The 27,645-nt window shown below is 35.1% G+C and overlaps 1 protein-coding gene across 8 annotated transcripts in view; it reads left to right on the top strand.

Moving 5' to 3' along the window:
* LOC138709419 (lactosylceramide 4-alpha-galactosyltransferase-like) overlaps positions 1 to 27,645 on the top strand; it is a 227,267-nt gene that overhangs the window by 126,263 nt on the left and 73,359 nt on the right. The window contains exon 1 of one of the 8 annotated variants that reach the window (XM_069840165.1): positions 14,730 to 14,748. The exons of the other annotated variants lie outside the window; for them this stretch is intronic. The gene's annotated coding sequence lies outside the window, so the exon portion shown is untranslated. Of the gene's footprint in view, positions 1 to 14,729; positions 14,749 to 27,645 lie in introns of those variants that run through there. 8 annotated transcript variants of the gene reach the window in all.

The following is a 27,645-nucleotide window of genomic DNA, read 5'->3' as shown; positions in this document are numbered from 1 at the left end:
CTTCTTGTCTATGCGGATGACGTGATTATGTTAGGAGAAAATCCACAAACGATTAGGGAAAACACGGGAATTTTACTGGAAGCAAGTAAAGAGATAGTTTTGGAAGTAAATCCCGAAAAGACAAAGTATATGATTATGTCTCGTGACGAGAATATTGTACGAAATAGAAATATAAAAATTGGAAATTTATCTTTTGAAGAGGTGGAGAAGTTCAAATATTTTGGAACAACAGTAACAAATATAAATAATACTCGGGAGGAAATTAAACACAGAATAAATATGGGAAATGCCTGTTATTATTCGGCTGAGAAGCTTTTATCATCCAGTCTGCTGTCAAAAAATCTGAAAGTTAGATTTTATAAAACAGTTATATTACCGGTTGTTCTTTATGGTTGTGAAACTTGGACTCTCACTTTGAGACAGGAACATAGGTTAAAAGTGTTTGAGAATAAGGTGCTTAGGAAAATATTTGGGGCTAAGAGGGATGAAGTTTCAGGAGAATGGAGAAAGTTACACAACACAGAACTGCACGTATTGTATTCTTCACCTGACATAATTAGGAACATTAAATCCAGACGCTTGAGATGGGCAGGGCATGTAGCACATATGGGCGAATCCAGAAATGCATATAGAGTGTTAGTTGGGAGGCCTGAGAGAAAAAGACCTCTAGACGTAGATGGGAAGATAATATTAAAATGGATTTGAGGTGGGATATGATGATAGAGGGAGGTGGGATATGATGAAAGATAATGGATTAATCTTGCTCAGGATAGTGACCAATGGCGGGCTTATGTGAGGGCGGCAATGAACCTCTGGGTTCCTTAAAAGCCAGTAAGTAAGTAAGAAGAAAAATTTCAAAGCCCGTTAACATTGTCAGGAGATAAATTGGTATCAAAATAATAAAACAGTCTTGTTCATAGAAGTATAAACCAATTTCAAAACATGCAGATGTGATAGCCATTTTCCTCTTATGTATATCATTATTAACCCTCTTCTAGACAATGGACAGCATTCAAAAGAAAATCTTTCATAACGTCTTGAATTTTGTCTATTAATAACGAAAAATTCGCTCCGGCGCGGGGGACCGAACCCACGACCGTTAATTCTACGTACTGAATGCTCTACTACTGAGCTACGTCGGGACTCCATCCACGTCACCGGATCGAATTCCCCTCCTTTGGTTTTCCCTTTCTTGGCCTATTTCATGTTTCGACATATGTTATCATATATAATTAAAAAATAATAACCATAACTGGGAATTCCGTAGGTTCAAAAATTAATAATAAGTCATCATAATTTAGATGTAATTCAGTTTTTTAATAAAATGCTGTAATGACTAGAAATTGCAGGGTCCAAACCTCAATCCGTTTAGAGTTCTTAACCTTCTCAATCTACTGGAACAATCTTCATTATAGTCTAGCAGCACTGAATAAGATCAAATTCACATTTATGGAGGCAAAATCATTATAGTCTCATATGAATGTGCAAAAGTGTAGATATTAATCCGCTCAGAAATAGCTTGAATCGTTATTTATCTACTTCATTTGCACAGCGACAATAGTGAAACAAATTTAAATGTAATTTTCTGTGGAAATAAAGTAATATTTCCTGATTTAAAGTTTACTTTTTGCCAAATTGTGCTAACATTATTATTTTCTGCAATCTAAATTACTGGATATAATTTAATTGAATTGTTTAATTTTTAGAGTTATATATATGCATAATCCTGAAGTTTTCCTTTCGCCATTAGCTTTATTTACTACTTCTTGTTTAGCTAGAACCTATTTTGACATCTGAGAAACTAAAACGTGTTTTAATTCGTTTTCACACGTAGAATTTAAATATTATATTTAAAGCTGTTTTTTGGATATCAATTTTTAGAGAGTTTCATACCCATTTACAACTTTCAATTTTTTCACTACGAGCATAAAATAAAATTTTATATCCAGTTTTATGATATTTACTACATTTATTACCGTTTTCAGCAACAGATGTTAAAACCTAACAATTCTTATATGATTTATCAATACATTTAACACAAAAACTGTTTCATGAACAGTTACTAACTTTAACAATTTTTTAACTGTTTGTTAAATTAACAACAGAATTTTCCGTGTTAAAATCTTAACAAAGTTATTAATTCCTGAACTATGGCTGGTGTTAATTGCACTGTAGATGCAGATGAGCTTTTAGACCTTTTAAATGTACCGCATGTCATCGTAAGAGAAGTGTAAATAACGTTTCCAACAGTTGAAGGGCGGCTGCAAAATGTTACGTTGCTTGGTTCTTTCCTCGTGATAAATGAATGCATTAGCAATCCTAAGTCCACACCCACTCGTCTTCTTTGACTTTGATTTTCACACCGTCTGTTTTCTTGCATTCCAAACTAGACTAATCTTTATATTTGGTTACCAATTCGACTAACAAAGACTTTTCTATTTTAGTAAAATTGGATCCTTTGTTTCTATTTTACACCATATTTTCTCTACCTGAAATGGGTGAAACGTGTTCAGAAATGTTTATATCTGTTTTTTTTTTTTAAGATGGGACGTGACAGTTCAGAGGTCGAGCTTAGAACTACAGCGCTATAATTTTTTTTTTTTTTTTTTTTAAGATGGGACATGACAGGAGCGTTGCGATCGGAAAAAACAACTGAATGTCACATATACTGTTTTCGCTGTAAGAAAAATCCTAATGTAAACATAAGCGCGTTGCTGTCATACCGTGATTGGCTCCCAGTCGAAACACTCACAGGACGCAGGAAAATATAGTTCGTATTAGGAAACCATAATCTTGTATTATTTGAAAATAAAAAATTGAATTCTAGTTGTTAAATACGATGAAACATATAACTTCACTTATATGTAAAACGCTATGTAAAAGAAAAGCTACTTTTATATTTTGTTATGTACTGTGAACGCGGATGAATACCAACACCGAGGTAGTCTGTTCCTGTAACAAACTGGCGTCACTTGAGCTCGTAGTTCACGTAAGCACGTGGTACTGAAGTATGGCTTCTGCGTTCTCAGTGTTTGTGGTTATTAATCATAAGAGTGGAAACCCTCTCAAAAACGAACAAAAACAAAATAGTCTTAACTGTATATAATAAGTTATGCGAGTTTTAATTACAGTAATTATAAAGTAAATGTTTCCTAAGCAAACGAATGCATAGTAGTGAGGTTAGGCCTACTTGACGAGTAACGGGAGATGTTTAACATGAAACAGAATGTACAACAGTAGGCGGGAACACGTACTGAGAATCTATGGCGCCAAACAGCGGCCAATGAAGCCTCACTTCAGTCACGTGCTATTATTTATATTAGGATTTTTCTTACAGCGAAAAGATTATAGCGTGGTAGGCCTGTTGTTGTGGTAACAACGGTTGAGTTGCCAAACTTACCGTTCGCACGTGGCGAGTGCTTAATAGCTCTCTTTGCGACATTTATTGTGCACCAGAGTGCTGTATTGGAGTTAAATCGCTCGCTTCAACTAGGTCGAGTGTCGCACCCTCGAGTGAGATACGATCGGTCGTGATACGGTCGTAATAAATAGAAGCACAGTACAAGGTCATCTCACCGAGATCTTGTATGGAAGGCGACAGATAAGATACACATGTGTTTTGCTCACACGGTAAAAATAAGGCTTTATTTTCTGCGTTTATGACAAACGTTTAATGGAACAGTCAATGGAACGTACCAAAACAGGAACATGAAGTTGTAAATAAAAATAGTATTAAAAACTTCGATACACAGTTATTATTGCTAATTAATAATTATTCAATATTTGATTTACCACATATATAATATAATAGGTCCATACATAGTGTTCCGCCTATATACTGCGACAATGTAGAAACGTTTTACAAAATATTATTGATATAGCAGTAGATTAATAACAATATTAGTACAGAGATAACGTCACAGAAAATATAATAAAACGAATAATCATGCTGCACAACTGTTACAGACGCAAAGATTGATGCACTAATTATTAGAGATTATTATTATTATTATTATTATTATTATTATTATTATTATTATTAGAAAACTTGATACAGTTCTTGCATTATCGTGATTGTGTTCTCTGTTGATAATAATTACATTTACATCCAATAACATCTATAGATGTGGCAAAAACAAAATCACTCCTGTGTGGAAAAAAAAAAAAAAAAAAAAAAAACATTTATCTACAACATTTATATTACATTGTAAAGCAAGTTTTGTAGTTGTACTATGGAGAGGTTACTTAAACACTGCAAAGTTTTGAAATGATAAACATCTATGATGTTACTACACAGTTCATCACTGTAACAAGAACGAATGTCTAACGCTCGGCTTATACCGTTCGAGGATTTATCGCTCGTGACAATTTTACCCATCATGCATGTGCGCTAACTATCGGATTGTGCTATGAACTACTTGGCGCTCGAGCGAAAACGTCCGATGCAGACCTCTGTTGTGCACACAATGTTAGCATTGGTACGTTTCGTGTTTGATTCTCTGTCGATTTTTGTATTGTTTTCTTTACCTTAGCGTCAACTGTCAATGAATGTTTTAACGTCAGCATCTTAACGTCAATTGCTAGCTTCCATCAGCTGGCAGCATGGTAGTCCATATTGGCAACATTGCATTGTTGTTCCAAGCTCGGTCATGTCCCATCTTTAAAAAAAACAAGTATATATACCAATATGCTCTACCACGCTGTCAGCTGATGGGAGCTAGCAATTGACGTTAGTTGGCTGACGTAAAAACATTCATTGACAATTGACGCGAAGGTAAAAACACAATAGAAAAATCGACAGAGAATGAAAGACAAAACGTATGAATGCTAACAATAAGTCTCCAAGAGAGTTATTGAACACTCACCACGTGGAAAGTGTTACTTTGGCAACTCAACCGTTGTTACCATAGCAACAGACCTATCATGCTATGCGACATTCAGTTACTTTTGTGCGAGATCGTGCGTATTTGCCTGGTTTCCGCACAAAACCAATCCGCGGTAAGTCTAAAATTCCACATTCAGTATTCCCAACCTAACACACATAACAGTTTCCCTCTTCCTACCGCTTAAGTGACATATTGATTTTACTGCTTTAGGCTTTTAACATATTATTTTTAGAGACGTTCAGTATAGTAATAATTATAAATTGGAAACTTACCACTGCAATTTCACCTAAATTGCAATGTTAATTATTGTTTTTAAATATTTTCAAAAATTAAGTAAACTCTACAACACCACTAAAGTTATTGCATTCGTGATGCACGTAACATTAAGGAAGCCGTTTGTTTTAAGTTCCCATTTATAGACTAGGAAAAAAAAAGACAGACGTATATCACGGCCTGCTGGAGTATAGTAAACACAGAAAATATTTTAAAGCAACAATGTTGAAGATAGATATTTTTGTTTTACAAATTTGCCATCATTGAACAGAAACCAAGATGGAGATTTCATTGCAACTAATTAGAAATTCCTTTTTCAGGTATGTAATAAACGATCTTCGCACAAAATAATAATGTACGATACACGAGCGGTATGTTTTCTTTCAATTCTCGGAAATTAAAAAAGCTCAACTACATTTCCCTTTTTCAAACTTTTCCTCGAACATGAAAATTTCAACATACCGCTCTTGTAACACATATTACTATTTTCAGATCGCAGCGCTAATGTCATGTATCATCTTAAAAATCTATTGCACCTACAATGTCACGCTGATATTTTCTTAGCAGTGACATTCACAGTGACATGTAAAGAAACTATGTACCCAATAACTTTAGCATTCCATTTTGTTAAACTATTGGTCGTGCATGATTATAACCACTTACTTACTTACTTACTTATTGGCTTTTAAGGAACCCGGAGGTTCATTGCAGCCCTCACATAAGCCCGCCATTGGTCCCTATCCTGAGCAAGATTAATCCAGTCTCTACCATCATATCCTACCTCCCTCAAATCCATTTTAATATTATCTTCCCATCTACGTCTCGGCCTCCCCAAAGGTCTTTTGCCCTCCGGCCTCCCAACTAACACTCTATATGCATTTCTGGATTCGCCCATACGTGCTACATGCCCTGCCCATCTCAAACGTCTGGATTTAATGTTCCTAATTATGTCAGGTTAGGGATGCAATGCGTGCAGGTCTGCGTTGTGTAACTTTCTCCATTCTCCTGTAACTTCATCCCTCTTAGCCCAAATATTTTCCTAAGCACCTTATTCTCAAACACCCTTAATCTCTGTTCCTCTCTCAAAGTGAGAGTCCAAGTTTCACAGCCATACAGAACAACCGGTAATATAACTGTTTTATAAATTCTAACTTTCAGATTTTTTGACACCAGACTAGATGACAAAAGCTTCTCAACCGAATAATAACAGGCATTTCCCATATTTATTCTGCGTTTAATTTCCCCCCGAGTGTCATTTATGTTTGTTACTGTTGCTCCAAGGTATTTGAATTTTTCCACCTCTTCGAAGGATAAATCTCCAATTTTTATAGTTCCATTTCGTACTATATTCTGGTCACGAGACATAATGATATACTTAGTCTTTTCGGGATTTACTTCCAACCCAATCGCTTTACTTGCTTCAACTAGAATTTCCGCGTTTCCCTTAATCGTTTGTCGATTTTCTCCTAACATACTCACTTCATCCGCATAGATAAGAAGCTGATGTAGCCCGTTCAATTCCAAACCCTCTGTGTTATCCTGAACTTTCCTAATGGCATATTCTAGAGCGAAGTTAAAGAGCAAAGGTGATAGTGCATCTCCCTGCTTTAGCCCGCAGTGAATTAGAAAAGCATCAGATCGAAACTGGCCTGTACGGACTCTGCTGTAAGTTTCACTAAGACATATTTTAATTAATCGAACTAGTTTCTTGGAAATACCAAATTCAATAAGAATATTATATAAAACTTCTCTCTTAACCGAGTCATACGCCTTTTTGAAATCTATGAATAACTTATGTACTGTACCCTTATACTCCCATTTTTTCTCCAATATCTGTCGAATACAAAAAATCTGATCAATAGTTGATCTATTACGCCTAAAACCACACTGTTGATCCCGAATAATTTCATCTACATATGGAGTTAATCTTCTCAAAAGCATATTCGACAAAATTTTGTACGACGTCAACAAAAGTGATATTCCTCGAAAGTTACTACAGTTAGTCTTGTCCCCCTTCTTAAAAATAGGTATGATTATGGACTCCTTCCATTGTTATGGTACAATTTCCTTTTCCCAAATTGCAAGTACAAGTTTATAAATTTCGCTAGATAATGCCCTTCCACCCTCTTGTATTAATTCTGCTGGAATTTGATCAATTTATAACCACTATTAATAATAATCCATGACGTGTAGGGCCAAGACCGATCAGCCGGCTGCTGGTCTCACGGCCACATGCCGAAGCAGAGGTGGACGATCATCCAACCAGAATGTAGGTATCGTGTGGTTAGCACGATGAGCTCCCCAGCCGTTATAGCTGGTTTGCGTAACTGGATTTCGCTACCTATCATAGCTCCCCAAGTGCATCACGATGCTGTATGGGCATCGGTCCCATACACTGGCCGAAATTTTATAAGAAAATGTCTTCCCCCATGAGGATTCGAACCAGCGCGCATTCCGTAACGCGAATTTTAGGCAGGATGCCTTATACTACGACGTCACGGCGCGGGACATAACCACTATTATCAACTTAAATAAGTGTTCACGCCTGACGGCACCTTCAAGACATGGCTGATAAAGTACCCTTTCAATACATTTTATCGCTTTACCGGTTTAGTCAAGGCTTTAGAATGCTTGAAAATTACCAGTACACTACTTTACTATCACACATGCTAACATACACAAAATTACTGCATCGATATTTGCGTTTGTTGAAATCCTCTCAAGAGGCCACAACCAATACTATTAATTTAGCTTGCACACACTATTTAGATACCACAATTTCTCGATACTCGATACCGATATCTATTTCAGAGCTTCGATACTCGATACTACAACTTTAAAAATGAAAAATGAAAACAACGCAATAAATAATTGAGATATTTCAAAGGTCACTGAAATTTCTTACACTTTATTAATATGTGCTATCTCATTGGTCATGTCTAATTTAAAATAAGCGGACAAAGAATAAAATTCTTAGGTTTAAACAAGTTTATTGTTTGGGGTATATCTAGCGTTATCAAATAATAAAATGAAAAGTAGGTGGCAGTGGTATACACAATATAAACAATACAAAATAAAGCAATACAATTTCTATCAAAGGTGCTTAACATTCTACCCATGTTATATTTTTCTTTATTGTTGATATATAAATTGTGATGGTTCGCAAGGCGCTTTGTTATGAATCAAGTATATCCTAGTACTGTACACACTATGAAATAGTCTAGAAATATTGTGTTACAGTCGTTAAGTCGTTGAAATATATTGTCTCGCAACTGTTCATAAATTTCAGCGAAAAATTTTTGCGTGTCCAGATACGCCAGTTGAACTAAGCACCATGAAGATAAGACGTTAACTGTGCATTCACTGCGTCTAAAATAACTCAGAATAAGAGTAAAAAAAAAAATGTTGTCACAAATATAATCCGAAATTTCTCATTACTTTTACCTTTTTAACAAAGCAAAAATTATAAACGCGTATCCAGCGTTAATTTTGTAGGTAAATGTAGAAAGTATTAAAATTTACACATAAATAGTTATTATTAATTATAAGTGAATTAATAATAATAATAATAATATAATAATAATAATAATAATGGTTTATTTTAACTGGCAGAGTTAAGGCCATTCGGCCTTCTCTTCCACTCAACCAGTATGACTGAAAAATTACTACAATGCTATGAATATAACATAATTAATACAATACAATTCAAAGCAATACAATACTACAATACAAGACAATATAATACATAATTAATATAATACAATCACAATTCTTTTCATCTTCACAACACCAATAAAATAATTATGTAATAATAATAATAATAATAATAATAATAATAATAATAATAATGATAGTCATACCTAAATTAAATTAAATTATTAAACTCGATCACAATTATAACTTCAATTTGACTACGCCCGTAAGAAATCGTTTAGCCTTTTCTTGAAAGTGGTTATTGTCTGGCAGCCCCTTATCTTCTGAGGTAGAGAATTCCATTCACGGGGGACTGAGACAGTAAAAGAGGATGAATAGTGGGATGTTCTGTGGGCAGGAATTGCTAGGATTTTGCTCTCCTGTGTAATTCTGTTTCAAAACTATTTTTATATTTATTCATAAATAAACTGTGTATACACGCCTGGTAATAAATGGCTATCTAAACTGAATGGATTGACCAGCAGCGAATGGAAGGACGCTATTAAGATGACTGCCAATATATGTCCAGTACGTGCTCTGCCAGGTAGGTCTCAGAATGGAACCCACTGCCGACATTGTCGGAGTGAGAAAGAAACACTTGCTCACATTCTGGGAGCCTGTCCTCATGGAGAACTACTGAGGAATAGTCGTCACCACAAGATTCGATCCCTTCTAGCATCGGCCCTACGAGGAAAAAACTACCAAGTAGAAGAGGAGGTCTATGGTTTGTCCACAAATGGATCTACAAGGCGCATTGACATCATCGCTATCCCGACAAGATCAACAGGCGGATTCATAATTGAAAAATGAGTTCTGTTCAGTCAATACTTAACATAACACAATAAAACATGTTATAATAACATTTACACAGATTTTAAAAACAAACGTTTTCGCCAATTTTGATTGGCATCTTCAGGTCGTGTAGGTTGAATGGAACATGTTATAAAAAGTGAACACTTGGTATATGACGTTAAAAACCAAAGTTACAACTGTAATATCACTTAAAAACAGAGAATAGAATATAGCAAAAAGCCTCCACGATGTGTGCAGAATCACTGTGTTGAAAGAGGCGTGTGTGAACCAAGGAAACAGCAAAACTCTTCTGTCATTGCAGATACAGTTTTCAAGATAGATTTGAAGATGCTACGAACAGGTCGGTCGTGTGGCCGTTATGGAGAGCAGGAAAAATCCTGTAAATTGTAAGGATAGAATGAAAGAATATTTAGAAGCATTTAAGTATTATTTAAATCTTCTAAAACAATACTTACAAAAAATGGAATAACGTCTTGAAATCCATGAGGACGGCGACACGACTGATCTTTACATTAAGTGGTAGCGTATGACGAAAACTGTATACGTTGCAAGACTAGTGGATGAATGACCGTTAATTGCGTGTGATTTTAAACAGCGGGTTATTTGAATTTGGGTATTGTTCGTTAAGGAGCGGGCTATCATTATTATTAAAAAAGGTGGTAATATATAGTTCCTCCTCAGCATTCATATAATTATAATTGTTAATAGTCTTTAAGACCTGAAGGGCTTCTTCTATGCCAGTAAGTTCGTGATTAAGGGAAATGAGATGCGTGGCAAACTTTGATTTATTCCTATTGAATTTGAAGTCAGAGACGTGCTCTTTGTAACGCGTGCGAAGATTCCTTTTTGTTTGGCCAACGTATTTACTGGGACAGTTTTTACATTGTAATAGATAGATACCGCTATTGGCAAATTTATTGTAATTTTGAATGTTATTGGGAATTATATTATTAAGTTTGTTGTTGTTACGGAATGCTACGTTAATTTGTTCTTTTCTAAAAAGGTTACCTAATTTGTATGACACATTACCGAAAAATGTCATGGGTTTCCAGTGGGTGGTTTTAGTCTTTTTGACACAACTTATTAAAGTGCTACTAGTGATTCATAATTGATCCAACTGTAAGAATGGAAATGTACGAAAATCAACCTGCTGAGGTACATCAGGAAAAATGCGACATATATGACCCACTATACCATATTATAAGGAAAAATATCATCTAACGTCGATCGAAGTTATTGGATTACTGATTGGGGCTAGAGGAACCATCACAAAAAGATTCGCGCATTTTTGTAAGCAGTTTGGTCTAGGACAAACTCTTGTCACTGAAGTATCTGTGTCTGCAGTGAAGGGATCTATAAATATCCTAAGAAACCATCTCTACAGTTATATAGATTGATCTCTTTGCTATGGCGATCTGCTCACTTAAGTTGGGTCTTGCAAATAGACGACTGTGATCACCCAATAGCTAATAGATAGTAGGAAATTTTATGTTTCTTCTGGAATTAATGATGTTTTATTTAGTCTTTTCCAATTATTTCTAATTGTGCTATTTCTTATTCTTTTTCTTCTCCATTGTTTTCTTTTTTTCCATTATAACAACAATTTTATGGTAAGCTTTGTCTTCTAGGCAGCCTTCACTTGGAGGAAGCTGAATAAAATTTATTCGAAATAAACATAGCTCTGTAACCATTTATATTGAAAAGAATGTTCAAATTCATTCTCTAAAGCAAGAATATAACATGGGTGACAGCTGTCCTCCACGCGAGAGAATACGTTACGAAAAAGTACGCGAGTACTGAAAGGTTAAGAGCAAATGCTAGGTAACTTTCGGCGCTGGACCCTGCACTCATTTCGCTGGCATTATCACCTTCATCTATTCAGAAGCTAGATAAACATAGCTGTTGATAAATAGGGTTACCATGAGAAGAAATTCTATAGTAGGACATGGAATCTAAAATAAGAGGACATTGCCGAAAAAAGGAGGACTTTTTAAAAATTTGTATGAACAAAATTAAAGATAAAAACAATGGCTCACCTTAGTTTTCTGACTAGTTGCTGGATCAGTATTACATCTGTACCCTACTTATCGGTGGAGCCCACTTTGTGCACAAGAGCCTGAAGAGATAAACTTATATCTTGTAACAAATAACTATGGAATTGTTCACAGGAGATGTCATTGAAATTATATTTTACGATGATGATACCTCTGACTGTCTCCGTTTGCATGCGATTTCGTTCTTTTGTCCATTAAGCAGATATTAAGGAAAATACTCTCTCAGTACTTCCATTGTGACTTGGGATATAGAAATAGAACTGACATATTTTTATTAAGAGTTCTGAGAAAGTTTCAGCGCTCGCAGAACTATTGGAATTGAAGAATTTGCATCATTGTTTATCTAAAGTTAAATCTTTGTCCAAATTAACTTGATTGGCATATTTTTGGACATTGCAGAATAAAATTGATAAAATAGTTTAGAATCATGAATAGTGACGTTTTAGATGTAAGAATTCAATGTCTGTGAATAGGTCAACATATTTTATGTTTTTATGTGCTCCATCTTCAACTATTGAAAGCAGTTAAATTCTTTCATAGGTTTTCACCATTTGTTTAGATGTTCTATGCATAATATTCATATTAATTCTAGTTGAAATGCGAAATGCCGGACATTTCAAATTCTTTTAAAATGCTTGCCAGACAGGATAAAATGATTAAAAAACAGGACATGTCCTCCTTTTTCCGGACGGATGATAACCCTATTAATATATCGTCGTAAAATAACCAATTAAAATGGTTCGTTGTAAAGAAATTAAAACAGTCTCTGTTTATAAATTTTGTTGTTAAAGACTGCCAGAATAGTAATATACGTTACAAGAGCGGTATGTTGACGTTTTCATGGTGGAGGAAAAGATTGAAAAAGCGAAACGTAGTTGAGCTTTTTTAATTTCCGAGAACATGAAAACAAACATACCGCTCGTGTATCGTACATTATTTTGTGCGAAGATCGTTTATTACATACCTGAAAGACGAATTTCTAATTAGTTGCAATGAAATCTCCATGTTGGTTTCTGTTTAATGACGCCCAACTTCGGAAAACCAAAATATCTTTCTTCAACATTGTTGCTATAAAATGTTTTCTGTGTTTACTATACTCCAGCAGGCCGTGATATACGTCTGTCTTTTTTTTCCCCCCAGTCTATAAATGCGAACTTAAAACAAACGGTAAGGTTATGTAATGATTTATTTTTCATTTTAGTATTTTAACAATATTATTTATATAACATATTGCAGTAATAACATCGGCATCTGGAATCTTGTTGATTTTTTCACGGCTTCCTTAATGTTACTTGTACCAGGAATGCAATAAGTTTCGTGGAGTAGTAAACTTTACTTAATTTTTGCAAATATTTAAAAACAATAATTAACATTGCAATTTAGGTGAAATTGCAGTGGTAAGTTTCCAATTTATAATTATTACTATGTTAAACGTCTCTAAAAATAATGTTAAAAGCATAAAGCAGTAAAATGAATGTCGCGCTTAAGCGGTAAGAAGAGGGAAATTGTTATGTGTGTTACGTTGGGAATACTGAATGTGGTATTTCACACTTACCGCGTATTGGTTCTGTGCGGAAAACAAGCAAATACGCACGATCTCGCACAAAAGAATATATCAACGTGAAATGTAAAGACATTCTGCCCTTTAAATGAGACGTCACTAGGGTTGGGTTGCTACTATTCCCAACCAAGTAAAATGGAAGACTTCTCATCTCGATGCTCACTCAGTTGCCCTCGTGTGGGTATCGTGTCAAGTGCCGGCCAGCCTCTTATCCACAGCAGTCGCGAAGTTCCAGTCTGCCGTGTGATAGTGTGTGTCATCGATAATACGCTATAATTTAAAAATAGCCTCGGTGTAAGTGATCTATAACGTTACGTGACACGAACAAGTGTCAGCGTTATTGTTCTTATTTGTTACACACGTCATACTTTGTGACGACGTTTAATTTTTAGCATAGCACTGAAATTGTGGCGGAATATAACAGTCTGTATCCACTGGATATCCAGCTCTACACCACGGGACGAATAAAGGTGAAGTTTTATTAATGTACTGCCAGTATAGGAAATTAAAAACAAACACTGAAAATACCTTAGTTTTGTAGTGTGGAGTAGTAGAAACTCGATGTGATCACTGGGAGAGCTGTGGTCCCATCCAACCCGCCCTAAATAGGTTCCTTACTTACATAGGAAAATCGTCGTACTTGAAGGGAGAAGGCGGCCATATTTCGTCGTTGTGATGTTATTTGAGGTGGAGTGGGAGAATGATTGCAGTGTCACCAACCATTCATATTATTTTACACACCTAACCTAACCTAACCAAACCTAACCTAACCTAACCTAATCTAACCTAACCTAACCTAACCTAACCTAACGTGGTACACACCTATTGTAACATTCCTAACGTTTAGCACACTTGTAACATTCCTCACAATTTCATTTCGTTTGCCGATATTGGCATCCCTGCTACGCCTGTACCATATCGTCTGCTGGAATTCTGAATCCAACTAGTGGAAGTGAAGTGAAACTGCGACTCTGTTGATTACGTTTTCGAAGTTGTTTCTGTGTTATCTGCAAGAATTATTGTGTCATTGTAGTGATAATTGCATTTATATTGTACAATAACGATTGAAATGTGTCATGGCTGAGATAAAAGTGTTCTAAATTTATTTCCAGCGCCACAATCCCAGTGATAAACATGTGAATATTCGTTAGGAGTCCATTGGAAGTAGCAGTAGGATAATGAAACTTGACCCTAATAAATTTCAGTGTTGGAGCCAACATGGGACATAATTGGATAGTTTGAACACGTTTGCGAATTACTCCTTTCTAGACTTTGTGTCCAATGACGGAAACAATGTTGATTCCCGTGGGTAGCAGTCAGCCAGTTGCTTTGACCATGGAGGACGACACTGTTGTCGATGTAGCAGCGATCATAGTTGTGTTGTCTTGAGCATCTTTTTTGGGGGAAGAAAACGAAAGAGAGGCGTCGTACGAGATGGTGGGTGTTATCTCTCCTGGAGTAGAGTAAGGTAATTCAAGCTGTTTTATCATATGATTGTAGTTGTTTTGTCTTTGGTTTCACCAGTAGAACCTCTTGATTTCAGATATCGCCAGTGTTTTGTAAAAGGGCGCTATTAACAAAACCAGAAGACCTAAAAATCTCTTTAAAAATTCATTGTATAAAATATGTAGCTTACTTTCTTTATCTCAATATCTACAGTAATTTTATAGACTCAAGTTTTCACACATAAAATGAGTCAACGAAGGAATGATTTATAACCATTTATTAATGTAAAACTGAAAAATTGTTGGTAACGCCCTTTTTACAAAACACCATCGATATGGTGGGTCAAAGAATATGCTATCAGATTTGATAAAAAGTGCCAGCAGGAAAATTTTAAAATTTCTTCCGAATGTCTGCTATAGTTTTTGAGTTTATGTGATTGTTGTTTAGTCAACTGTCCGAAGACAGGTCTGGACCCCACAAGTGACACCACAAGGCATCACTCATAAGGCAACTAGGCCAGGAGAAAATGGGGTAGAGTGGACAGTTCCTTTCCCCCCATTACATACATCGCTGACTAGTTACATATTACACTAATCAGACTTGAAATGTATACAAACAATTGTTGAATATATCAGCTAGAACCTGAATCAGAGATGTTTGAGTTTATATTACGTATTATTCCTAGACTATATCGAAAGTCTTAAATATTCCATTGACGGAAGCATTTTTTAAAGATTCACTGACAAAAATTTGTGTTTTTCCATAACATAAGTATTGTGGCATATATGTAATGAAAATTGTTAGTCCATGTTTTAACATAATTTTAATATGAATTGATAGGCCGCTCTCCTTAAGAGACGCCACTGTGTTTCTTACAACATTCGCATTGGGAATAAGGGAAAGATGCTGATTCTTGTTGAGTTGACACACTGAAATTTTAATCACTTGACAGCATGAAAAATACTTCATTTTAGGGATGTACAGAGTGTCTAGTGAAGCGCTTTGTATGGGGCCAGAAACATGAATATTACGACGAAGTGAAGAGAAGTGAATAAAATCATTTGAAATGTAGATAATATGGAGAAGGATGGAGCGTGTAAAATGGACAGGCAGAATAAGAAACGAAGCTGTGTTGGAAAGAGTGGACGAAGAAAGAATGATGATGAAACTGATCAGGGAGAGAAAAAGGAATTGGTTGAATCACTGGTTAAGAAGAAACTGCCTAAGGAAGAAGATTGCACTGAAAGGAATGGTGAACGAGAGAAGAGTTCGGGGCAGAAGATGGACGACATTAAGATACATGGATCATATGAGGAGACAAAGAGGAAGCAGAAAATAGTAAAGATTGGATTAAGCTGGTTTGCAGTGAAAGACCTACCCTTGGGCAGAACACTTTGAATGAATGAAAAGTGTCTAAAGAGCCTACAACAAATAAACTGAAAGAAGAAAGAAAAGAGGTAAATAAAAATAATAAATTACAATAAAAAATACAGTGGAACCCCGATTATCCGTCATCCTATTAACCGATTGGTGGATTATCCGTCTGTCTTTCTCTCGCTTTTCTCTGCAGAAATATATAAAATACTATACATTATATTAGCACGTTATTCTTTCTACAGAGTATTATTACAAGTCTTTACCCTTACACAGTATGGTCTATTGTTCGAATTGTCATACTGTATAACTTCTGTATAAAATGTCTTCTACGGTTTCAAAAGAAATTTTGTTGTGCTAAGTATCGGGAAAAAAAAATGTAAATAATTGAGTGGTTTGAGGAAAGAGAAACTGTGGCTCATCTCACAACAGGATACGAATTTAGAATGTACAACACGGGATCTTCACTATTCATATCTTTCCACTGGCAGCCATTACAAGGAGTTCCCTTGCACCTTAAAACCCGTCATTGACAATGAAACTTAAATTAGTGAACTTGTGATCCACTACCTCTCGTGTTAAATATAAATGCCATAGAGGAAATTACAAAAGTGTAAGTATTATTCACTAAATTGACGAAAATTTTTTATGGTACGGATTATTCGATTTTTTTTTTCGATTAACCGTTCTGCCCATCCCCTTCATTACCACGGATAATAGAGGTTCTACTGTATGTGCCAAAATTGTTGTATATTTAACATTTACTGGATAGACATCGTATATCATCTTTGTACGTATTAACCAGCAAAATTATCGTAAATCTCAACACATTAAGGCATGATTAGCAATGTTGGTATAGTAGGTCTACATTTACATTGGCTGGACAGTCTAAGACGAGCCCAGAATGCGATGGGGAAGGTCACTTTGGTGCAGGATAAAAATACCGACACCAGGCCGAATTTCCTCCCACGCCAACGTTGGAGACTCCGCACTTGGCCGCGCCACCTGCTCTTTCTCCGTACTACGCGTCAATCCTCCATGCGTCCAACGTTGGAAGGCATTTGTTGCATAATCTGGAGTCGACTTGTAATTTTATTAGTTTCAAGCGTTTTTATTAGTCCTAAAACTAGACAACGCCCTTACATGTTCACAATTTCATAACATTAGCAAAAATCACCTCCATTATCTTCATCGTCTCATTATCCTTATGTATCATCATCATTGTCTTCTTCACCATCGTAGTTCCCTTCATTTAATTCATCTTATACTTCTTTGTGAAAGTCACTATAATCTTTTCGCTGTAAGAGAAATCCTAATGTAAACAATAGCACGTGACTGAAGTGAGGCTTCATTGGCCGCTGTTTGGCGCCATAGAATCTCAGTATATGCTTCCACATACTGTTGTACATTTTGTTTCATGTTAAACATTTCCCGTTACTCGTCAACTAGACCTAACTTCACTAGTATGCATTCGTTTGCTTAGGAAACATTTACTTTAAATTAAAACTCACTTAACTTATTATATACATTTAAGACTATTTAGTTTTTCTCCGCTTTTCAGAGGGTTTCCACTCTTATGTTTAATAACCACACACACCGAGGATGCAGAAGCCATGCTTCAGTACCACGTGCTTACGTGAACAAGTACGAGCTCAAGTGTCGCCAGCTTGTTACAAGAACAGACTACCTCGGTATTACTGTTGGTATTCATCCGCGTTCATAGTACATAACAAAATATAAAAGTAGCTTTTCTTTTACATAGCGTTTTACATATGAGTGAAGTTAAATGTTTCATTGTATTTAACAATTAGAATTCAATTTTTTATTTCCAAACAATACAAGATTATGGTTTCCAAATACGAACTATATTTTCCTGCGTCATGTGAGTGTTTCGACTAGGAGCCAATCACGGGTATGACAGCAACGTGCTTACGTTTACATTAGGATTTTTCTTAGAGCGAAAACAGTATAGATCCTGTTTGCTATATGACAGCATGTGTCATTGACGAAGTGCTAGAATAATCTCTTTTGCACCTTCTTAGCCGCCCTTGTTATTATCATATTGTTAAATCGTCCCAGGTTTCGTCTTCAGTTTCATCCAAACATATTTCCTTTATTTCTTTCATCGCTTTCTTGCTCCTACTCAGTGGCGGCTGGTGCTTCAAAATTTTGTTCGTTTACTTTCTTACTACAAAACATTAGGTTTATCATGCTACAGTTGTAAAAATTTGCAAAAAACTCACCTATTTATTTCCACAATGTTTTCCCAGAAGAATCTCTTCGTAGTGTCATTAGAGCGTATCCGTTCATAAATGAAAGGAATATTCGCACTGAACTTTCAGTTATTTATGGCACTGACGAGTTCAGAAACATTTCTGGCTGAGTGTCTCTAATGGAATTTTTCAGAGACGGCAATTCATGTTCAACTTTCGGCGAATGTACAAAATTACTAGAAATTTTACTAACAATCCCTATGACGACGTCAGAGGCTGAAAGGTGTTTTTCAACTCTCCTTCGAACAAAACACAAGGAAAGAGGACAAAAATCTTCTTATTTCACAGCTACATAACCAGTGAAAATTCTCGCACGCGTCAGAATGGAATTTTCTGTTAAATGACCTGGTTTTTGTTTTCACGCACTGGGAAATTTCAAGGTTCGGAGTCGATCTACCAAGACGCTTAATCTCAAACTTCTCTTCTAAGCTGCGCGATGAAAATGGATGTTCTATTAAAGATTTAATTGTATTCATCTTAACTAGCGTCTATTTAATATAGTAGAATAACACAAACAACACCATTTATTGAAACAGCTTCTTATGGGCCACCACGTGCTCTCAACCAACTCGACTCAAGTAACTGCAATGAAACGGAAAGCAAAAACACCAATAAAATACAGGGTCACCCTCTAACCCAAAAGAAAAACTTGTTTTCGCGCCTAACTGCAGGAGCAGGGCGGGCATTTTCCGTTACTGATTCATTCATTGTTACTCATCAGCTACTGCCATCTGTTTCCATTTTCAAAGCTCCTTTACCTTCCTATTCGTTTATCAGCAACTCAAAATTCACACTGGACAACACCCCTCTCATCCCCTCGCCCCGAAGAGATACCCAAGATCAAGTCAGTCTCCATAAGAAGTACGGTCGTTTACTTTGACAAGTCAACGATGAGGCTCCTACAAACGATTATAGTTGGATGAGAAAATTACTACAATTGATCATACCAATCTTGTACTTAGACCACAATAATTTAACTAGTATTTTAAACCAAAATATCCTTAAATTTTTTTTAGGTGTAGCGCAAACTTGCTACAACCTTAAGGAGCCGAGCCTGCTCCTATCTTTTCTTGTATGTGGTTTACTACCTAAACAATTATTTCAAATTAGCCTATGTCTCCTAGCAGTCAACACAGTTTGTCGGTTGGAGTCATTTGTTGTACATTTCATTATATTTATTATATAACTAGCCGTATCCGTGCGCTCCGCTGCACCCGTTAGAAATAAATATAAAGTAATTACATAATTAAAATAGGACATTTGATCCAGGGAACATTAGTGTTTGATAGAAGGATAAATCGTTTAATATGTTACTTAATTTAAATTGCATCCAAATAATTAAAATGCGATCATTTTGGTCCAGAGACACTCATTTGATGCAATGACAATTCCTTTAACATGATTCTTAATTTTTATTACATGCAACCATAGTTTAATGGAGATTGACATCATTTAGATTTAATGTGTATATTTTATTTTACTTGTTATAGGTTTCCATTGAATTAGGGTATTGACTTAATTTTAACCCTTGTTTTCTACGTATTCAGTAAATGGCGCTTGGCCCACTATGGTTCTGAACTCTTCAAATAACTTAAATTATATTATATAATATTACATATTATATAATATTACATATTATATTATATTATATTATATTATATTATATTATATTATATTATATTATATTATATTATATTATATTATATCAGAAGTTAGTAGGCTAATAACATTATAGCATTATGTCCATCTAGAGAAACTACACTTTCCAATGGTGAAATAATAATTAATTATACAAATCGGTTAATTTAGCTTCCGATATTACTTCATACAAACACAGAAACATTCTCTGTAGGCTATCTTTCATAGCTTTCGATTGTTGCTGTCCAAGGCCCCTTATAGACGAAGTCATTTGTTTTTAATTCATTACACGGCCTTAGATGGCAGTTATTTTAATTTTAAAACTCATTTATCTCATTAAATATCAGTCCTATCAAAATTTTTCAAAGAATAAAACTTATCGGAAATGATTTTTAAAGAAATTTTTATTATGTAATATTTTTCATAAAAATCAATAATAAGCGAGATATTTCGATTTATTTAATTCAGGCCCCCTTATAACCCCCATTTTAAATAATGTATTTTGAATGCTATATAGCCTAAAGTCTAAGTTACAACGAACTTAATGTATATTCCAATTTTCATCGAAATCCGCTCAGCCATTATCGCGTGAAAAGGTAACAAACATACATACAGACAGACAGACATACAAACAAAAATTATAAAAAAGCGATTTTCGGATTCAGGGTAGTTCATTATATATGTTAGGACCAATTATTTTTGGAAAATCGAAAATTACCAGAAAAATTTCGGCTACAGATTTATTATTAGTATAGATTGCATGAGACAACAAATTTCATACGACGGTGTAGTCTCATTAGAGTCATTCATTTTAACGTAATGTGACCTTAACACGGAATTCCCTCGGAAATGTATAAAAAAACTCATAAATGAGCTAGCTTAATCCATATTGATAACAGGAAAGAGTATACAGAAATACGCGCCTTTGACGACATTAGGAGTGGATTATTCAGTAATATTACAGCCAAACAACTAGAAACGAATTCAATTATCAATAGATAACATTAAGATTGGGTGTTCTTTTTCGTCGTTTTTTTTTATTTTCTCATTTTATACCGTCTTAAACACCAATGCTGTATAGAAGCCAAGTCCCGTGGAATGGTGTTAAAGTTAACTGTGAGACCTTGTGGGAAGATATCCTGTAACGGTAAGAAAAATAAGAAGCAGATTCCGTACCAATGGAGGAAGAAGCTTATTCCTCCATTCGTACGGAATCTGCAAGAAGGACTATTTAACATAGATTAATGAATAGTAAATAAAATGTAGGAAAAACAGACTTGAAAGCAGAAAAGAAATGCTATTCATCAAAGAGAAGAATAGCCTAAAAGAAAACTAAAGAACTATTAACGCTCAATGAAAATGAGGATAATAATGATGATGCGTTTCCAATTCACTGTGGGCTAAAGCAAGGAGATGCACTATCACCTTTACTTTTTACCTTTGCACTAGAGTATGCCATAAGAAAGTCCAGGATAATAGAGAGGGTTTGGAATTGAACGGGTTACATCAGCTGCTTGTCTATGCCGATGACGTGAATATGTTAGGAGAAAATCCACAAACGATTAGGGAAAATACTGAAATTTTACTTGAAGCAAGTAAAGAAATAGGTTTGGAAGTAAATCCCGAAAAGACAAAGTATATGATTATGTCTCGTGACGAGAATATTGTACGAAATGGAAATATAAAAATTGGAAATTTATCCTTTGAAGAGGTGGACAAATTCAAATAACTGGGAGCAACAGTAACAAATATAAATGATACTCGGGAGGAAATTAAACGCAGAATAAATATGGGAAATGCGTGTTATTATTCGGTTGAAAAGCTTTTATCATCCAGTCTGTTGTCAAAAAATCTGAAAGTTAGAATTTATAAAACTGTTATATTACCGGTTGTTCTTTGTGGTTGTGAAACTTGGACTCTCACTTTGAGAGAGGAACATAGGTTAAGGGTGTTTGAGAAACAGGTGCTTAGGAAAATATTTGGGGCTAAGAGGGATGAAGTTACAGGAGGATGGAGAAAGTTACACAACACAGAACTGCACGCCTTGTATTCTTCGCCTGACATAATTAGGAACATTAAATCCAGACGTTTGAGATGGGCAGGGCATGTAGCACGTATGGGCGAATCCAGAAATTCATATAGAGTGTTAGTTCGGAGGCCGGAAGGAAAAATATTTTTGGGCAGGCCGAGACGTAGATGGGAAGATAATATTAAAATGGATTTGAGGGAGGTGGGATATGATGATAGAGACTGGATTAATCTTGCTCAGGATAGGGACCAATGGCGGGCTTATGTGAGGGCGGCAATGAACCTCCGGGTTCCTTAAAAGCCAATAAGTAAGTAAGTAAGTAAGTGAGTAAGTAAGTATCATTATTAATATGCAGACATCTCCTATGTCCCTAGGGCAGATCTTACCGTACTTCAGCAACCAGTGATCGCGGAAATGCTATGAATATGAGTATGGGGTGAAGATCGAATAATACCTTACCGGTATTCGAACCTGGACCGCCTTTGCGTCAGGCTGTGGTACAGACTACGCAGTGATCTCAGGGCTTTCACATATACATACACACACACACATACATACATACATACATACATACATTCCTTCTACTTGCTGTATTTATTTATTCGCTATATTACACACTAAATACTGTATCTTTGGAAACTGGGAAATTCCACAGTAATTTTATGACAGCCTTCGCTGAATACCAAACGTCACACATTCCAATTACGAAACTCGTTCTTTTCCAGTCTCTTCCTTGTTCACAGTAAAAGGATTGGCATTCATTCGTCTTTGCACACCATAATTCCTTCAGAACTGGGTGTGGTCTAAACTGTACCAGCACAGACTAATGCTCTTCCTGGAATTGCCATCTACATTGTATCGGGAAGAGAAAAGACCTGGATGGTTGAAACTCGTAATTAATCACATCGTATTCGTAAGACTCTAAGATTAGATTGGAGTGAAGTCTCTACATCGGATATTGAAGCAGTTACAACTTGCAAGTTTGCAGCGCCATAATTCTCTGCCCGATGTTTCTCACATTCGTAAAAATTACTTAAAACGTTCTTATTCTCACCTCCTATCCAGGTAACTGCTGGAAGTCAATTCATATGCAATTGATAATTTGTTTCCTCGAACTCGTGTTAAACATAAAGTATCTGCACCGTAGATAGTAAACAGAATGTTTAGTAAGGCAGTTTTGCAACAATCTTGAACGCAAGAATTGTATTAATTCTTTTGTAGTTTCTGCAGATCACCACAATCTGTCGAGTTGACATAATACTCTCTGCTAAATCAATTATTGAAAATTTTAAGTAAATCTTATAATGTGTGTGTTTCTTGCAGCTACGTTAGGAGGATGAACATGTTAAAAAATTAAAGCTTTGTCTATAGCGGATGTTCCCAAACTTTTTCGGATCACAACACCTTACTTGTGCTCTCTACACAACTTTTCGTAAGTGGTGTTTCGGATAACAGACCTACAGATAAATTATCTTCGCGATGTAATAATCTGTTTGTTTATTTATTTATATGACTGTGTCACTATTTTCATGTAGAGAAGTGCTGATTCACACAAATTTGATGTTTAAAAAAGTAGCAGAACCATTGTAGCTCTATTTATGATAGCAAGACTCTCGAATTCTGCCTGGATCCAAAAGAACTGTATGGAATTCTCAACAGAATCTTTCCACACACTTCAAAATTTTAATTGTCACACTTTTACCGTTGTTAGGTTTTTTTATGCTCGACCATGCCGAAATGTAGTAATTATACACCTGGTAGCAGCCCTTTAATGGACCTTATTAAAGTACACCTATTCATTAAAGTTCACGTGTTCCACCAATCAGAAAACACCATTGTAGCAATATGAAAGCGCAAGTATCGATTATTCTCGGATATGCAATCGAAAGACAACTAGTGAAACGTCGCGGAGGCTGGAAATCCAATACTGTCGCAGAAGGTTACGTTCTGTTACTATAATAATTAGCGTTAATTGTAAATAATATTCAAATAAATTCAATTTGTCATCTCGTTTTTCAATGTCTAAATCAATTTCAAAGTTATATCAAGATTAATTTTTATTTGACTCTCTATATTATATCAAGGTCAATGTCGACATTTGTTTCTCGGAAAAAATCAATACTTTCGCGTCTGCGCACATCTCACAATTTACGAGATATTGCACAAGGTCAGTTCCGCTCCCCAGTCAGATAAGAATAACATGAATACTTATGAATAATTTCAAGTAGAAATATGGTCGTGCATAAAAGTCGTATGAAACTTGACTACCATTATAGGCTCGTTGCATAATGCACTATTAATAAATTGTCATATTTCCAAATAAGTTATGATCTAATACAATAAATATTGGTTTGACAATTTTTCGTCCTAAAACTTATTTTTTCTTTGAAATAATGTAATAAAAATCATACGGTATATTAATGATCAATCAAATATGAGCAAACGTTTTTGGCCAAGAACTCGTCATCTTCAGATCTACATAGGTGACGCAGTAAAATTTCAAAAGTTTTTTTTTTTTTTTTTTTTTTTTTTTTTTTTTTTTTTTTTTACAGTTGGAATTTTTATTTACAGTACAATAATTCTCAAATTGTCCAAGAATAATGGACTTATCCTTGACATCCAGTTCCATTTTATTTGCTGGCTTACCTTTTCTTTCCTCTTAGAAATCGATATTTTTATCCCCTGAGACTCATAAATAAGTATATCTTACAGAAGTACAAAAGAGAGCACATTATTTTGTAGGCCACTAGCCTGTCAGAAAGTAAACAGGACTTCAAGTTCGAAGTTACGTCGTACGAAATGAACACTACCTAACATGGTTACGCATTACGTATCATGAGGCTCACTTTATCTCCATTATAAGCCACTGGCATTGCTGCGTCACATTACAAAATGAATAGAAACGTCTCGTCCTGCCGTTCTTAAGGGAACACTTGACTAAAAATTACAACTCTTTTTCCTAATAATTTTTTCAACCAAATTTTGAGAGCATGTTTACTATATAAAGGTCTAACAAAATCCAAATTTTGAACTCCCAATTTTTTTTTGTTTTTGATTTTTTATTATATTCCTTTTTAGAAATATTTTCAAACCCAACTTTTCAGCAGAAGATCTTAGTAATTAAGTTTTATTTTTTGGTTGCATTCACAAGATATAAGGAAATATTTCTATGCATTTATTTTATGAAATTTATCATTTATTCACTTTCAAAAATTTTTTTGAACCTTTGAAAATGTTATTTTTTTCTATAGATCATGAAAAAAATAAACTAGCAGCATTTCTTACAAAGAAAATGCATAGAAACGTGCAGCTACCTCATAAATCATAAGGTGAATGGCATGAAGATTTTACGGAGACGGTGTTGCTGCCAATATCGAAAAATAATAATGCCGAGAAATGTAAGGAGTTCAGGACTATCAGCCTGATATGCGCCAAAACTTCTGACTGCGCGAGATCGACTGATATCATCTGGCCGACCAAGTCGCAATTCGATTCGTCTCTCCGGTGTCTCCAGTGCTGTCACCTATCAGGATTAGTTGTCGACATAACATAGTTTTCACCATCCTTAATTATGATTTCATCAGACGTGGCAACATAGTAATTGACGCAATCTTGAGGATCGTACTCCAGTTCCAAGTAGCTTGGCACTCCCACGCCCAGCTGGTAGGTGATAAGTACTGCACTAGCGCTCGATTTTCTAGGTCAAAGCCACAGAAGTTTTGTTAGTACTGTTCTCCAACCACGAGAAAGTCTCCAGGGAATGAAACGAAGAGGGGTGATGCTGTGAATTAATGTTGATGTCATAAGATATCATAAGGTCTCTATTGGCTATCTCTCAAAGCACAAACCATAACACATTTTTATACTACCCTAGTTACAAAATTAGATCACTGTTAATCTCCTGGTCTTTTATTCCCTCCATACAGGAAATAACACATGGAGGAGAGCGCATGTTTTTTAAACTGACGTAATAACTCTAATATTATCTATCTACTTCGCTCCAATAGATGACGCAATAGTAAGTACATTCCTTTCACGGTTTATCTCCTGGTTGGAGAACAGTACAGTAGATACAATTTCATGGTGTGCGCTTTGTAACATTCCAGTACTATACATTATATAATCTGTATGCAGTGTACTTTACTGTTCTCCAACCAGGAGATAAACCGTGAAAGGAATGTGCTTACTATTGCGTCATCTATTGGAGCGAAGTAGATAGATAATATTAGAGTTATAACATCAGTTTAAAAAACATGCGCTCTCCTGCATATGTTATTTCCTGTATAGAGGGATTGAAAGACCAGGAGATTAACAGTGATCTAATTTTGTAACTAGGGTAGTATAAAAATGTGTATATCAATATTATGGTTTGTGCTTTGAGAGATAGCCAATAGAGATACGAGTACCCACGTGTGTGACCTTATGACATCTTATGACATCAACTTTCATTCACAGCATCACTCCGCTCCGTTTCATTCCCTGGAGACTTTCTCGTGGTTGGAGTACAGTAGTATAGGTCTCGCAATCACGGATTACCGACGGAAGGAATGCGAATGAAACACTGCGATAAGGAAGAGCGGGCGAGAGGAAAGGTCACGAGATAACTTTAATGATATTGAAGAGTACAGTCGGAAGAGAAATGACATCGATAGAATCAGTCTTGCGTTGTGATAGTTACATTACGACTTTAGTTCGTTCCATTGCATGTGAATACGTGTTTTGTATCGCACGGTATTATTATTTCATTCGTAAACATATATTGCGCGTTAAATAAGCTTCGAATTTTTCTCTTGCTACGTTCTTTATTTCCACAGCGATGTCCTCATTTTTTCATCTTGTATGTATTTATTTAACACTACAATTGGGTATACACCCGGTGGTAGTGATATATAATATACAATAATTACAATTACGTGAAATAAAATAAAATAAACGTAAATGAAATAAAATAAAATAAACGTAATCTATAAATAGTAGATGCAATAAACCTAGGACTATAAATAAAAACTATTCTATAATAACTTATAAGTACTTCTATTTCACCCATCTATTACCAATTTAAGTAATTACATATCACCTTAATTAATCACATACCAACTTAATTACATATCATCTTAATTAATTACATATCACCTTAATTTATTTACATATGAACTAAATTACATCTTAATTAATTACATATCAACTTAATTAATTATATATCAACTCAATTAATTACATGACACAACTTAAATAATTACACTGCACCTCCAATTAAATTTTCAGTCTAATCTTCTCAACCTTTCCGTAAGGCGACACGCTACTGAGTTTTCGTCAATTTTGGTCAATATTAAAAGTTAATTTTTTTTTTTACTGATGAACTATATTGATTAGGAACAAACCCATGCACCATTTCATTGTAGATAGTCTTAGCATCATTTTGAAAGTTTAAGAAACAAATTATCTTTATATGAGACCTAGATATTTGTTTACTAAAATTATAAACACTTTTTGTTTATTTTATTTTTTTCCGAGTACATTTTTCAACATAAAATTTTGAAAATAATGTGCACATGTAACTCATCAACATCTATTCGATTTTAAAATTTAAAAAACTTACAACCAA

Source organism: Periplaneta americana, chromosome 11, assembly GCF_040183065.1.
Source record: "Periplaneta americana isolate PAMFEO1 chromosome 11, P.americana_PAMFEO1_priV1, whole genome shotgun sequence".
Taxonomy (NCBI): domain Eukaryota; kingdom Metazoa; phylum Arthropoda; class Insecta; order Blattodea; family Blattidae; genus Periplaneta; species Periplaneta americana.
This window is presented reverse-complemented; position numbering and strand designations above follow the sequence as displayed.